A 2,488-nucleotide genomic window follows, 5' to 3' on the forward strand; every position below is an offset into this window, starting at 1 on the left:
ACCATTCATTCCACTAATTAATTGCATAAAAACTAAGTTTTTATCATCATCATTTGTTTCAATCATAATTAAATAATGGACTTAATAAATAAAAAATTGTATATATATATATATATATTTTTCTTATTTATAAACTCCCAAACATGCTATGAGAAGAAACCCTCTTTCTTTAGCTTATCTTGCAATTTATCCCTTAATTATTTATCCAATTCATTCTTTCATGAACTATCAAACCTTATATATTCATGAATATCTCTGCCCCCTGGTTATTGAATTTTACAGTTACACTTTTTTTTTTTTTTTGGTAATCTTCGATTTCATCTCGTTTACTTCTTCGATTTGGCTCTAATAGGTGCTTCTTTATTTTGTATTTACTCTTTTTTTTAATCGCTATATGGATAAATCCATGACTCTCCTGTGAGCATGAGTTCTTTGAATCATAACAACTTAAGATTTGCATCAATTACTTCAGATATGAGTTGTCTCACAAGGAAGTAATAGATTATAGCTCTGTTAAAGATCAGAAACTAAACAGAGTATTCAAATCAAGCAAAGAGAATCAAAGAAAATACAAGAGACTTCAAGAACTAGAGAGAGAATTTTCTGAGTAAGAGAGAAAATTCTTATTGCTCAATTACTGTGATTACAAGATCACTAACGGCCTCTAACAATTTATAACAGATTTTCCTATTTACACGCTTCCAATAACAATTAGCCATCTGTCCACTAATAACTCAGCCAACTCTCTCATATGCATTTCACGTGCTGCACTTAACCTTTTAATACTACAAGTAGCTTTCTCAGCAAAACACCAATACTACTGTCGTTTAGACTCATTGTCTTCTTCTGTACTTTAGTCTTCTTTACACGAGCCTTGCAATCTTTCTTCACCACTGCTTTACTTTTACTCTTTTGATCATGCTTCTTAACAAGCTCCATTAGCAAAAAGCTCTCATCATGATGTGTCTTGCAATGTACGTACCGTGATACATGTATATAATTATATGGCTTGTGTAGTAAATTTTGTGCTATATATGAATAATGCATTAAACAGGTAAAGAGCTCGTATGTTGAGCTACTTATCAGAAAATCAAGCCAACAGATGAGCCAAGCAAATGAAGATCATCAAGAAACATAGTGTTAGAAGAAACTGGACCCGCATGAACGACTGTAACTTAAACCTGTACTGTTATGATAGTTGTAAAGCTACCTGTAGTTAGTTATGGACACGTGTTAGTTGTTCATCGGTAGTTTTTGTAACTGTATTTTGGAGGGAAAATCAGTATAGTTTGGGAAGTTAGTTGCTAAATTCCTGTATAAATATTCCTGAACATGATCATAATTCATTAATGCAATACAATCTTTTTTTCATCAAGATTTTCATGCTACTAACAAGGAAGTAATAAACCTTAAAGAGACTAGATCAAAACCTAATTGAAAATGAATCCAATTATTGATTGTGTCATTAAGAACTCTTATGTCCACGAGCTAATTGCTACCTAATTCAGCCATTAGTTGCAAATCCATATTATTAGATATTGGTGAATACACGATCATTAGGTGATCAAGAAACCAATTCACCACAAAATTGAATTTTCTTGATAGTGGCAGAGTCAAGATTTGACCTTAGGTTTATGAAGCGGAGTTTTGGGCGTGAAAGTTTGTGGATCTATAGGTTTGGTTTAGAAAGAATTGAGGTTGAAGAAGTTCGTTTTCCACTCACAAGGGGAAGAAGGGGAATCAAAAACTAACCTTGACTTTTTGTCCCAAGGTTTAAATTCCCAATAACCAGAAAGCTTGGATTGCCCCAAACAATAAAAATGTAAGAATTCTTTTACCCTAAAGATATACCCTTCATTAGCAGACATCCAAATCACTAGACAATATACAACTTTTCTCCATGAGTTGGGGACAAGCTGAGCAAGAGCAAGTTTTAGACAAAAGAATAACTCTCTAATAAAGGGATGAATAGGAAAGCAGAGGCCACTGATGAAGTTAGCCTCATAGAAGCAAACTTCATCAGGAAAATAAGAACAAGCTCTATCACTAGCACTAGGAATCCTAATTTTTACAGAAGGAGGAAGTTGGAATCTTTTCTTGATCCTAGATTCATCTTTCTCCTTGAGAGTGCATAGCACCCTTAAACCTTTAAAAGGGGTTTTTCAAGAAGAGACTTTAGAAGAATCATCTTGTTTGGATGAAGACAAGCCTGTTTCGAGCTCACTAGACCAAACTTCGCCCTCACATAATGTTCTCGACAAGAGTTGGGTAAAACTCACCGACTGAGGGATCACTAGAAAAAGAAGAATGAGAATATCCCCAAAGGGACAATCTTGCCCCTCAAAATGCCCAACTTGGGGATGTCCTCCACCTCCAAAAACAAGAAAACCATACAAATGAGTGAAAAAGAAGGAAATAGAAGGGAAATTTAGCCTAACCAAAGAATAGTCCATCATAAAAATGAAGAAAAAGAAGAAGTTTTGAAGAA

The sequence above is a fragment of the Quercus lobata genome, chromosome 5, assembly GCF_001633185.2.
Source record: "Quercus lobata isolate SW786 chromosome 5, ValleyOak3.0 Primary Assembly, whole genome shotgun sequence".
NCBI classification, from domain to species: Eukaryota; Viridiplantae; Streptophyta; class Magnoliopsida; order Fagales; family Fagaceae; genus Quercus; species Quercus lobata.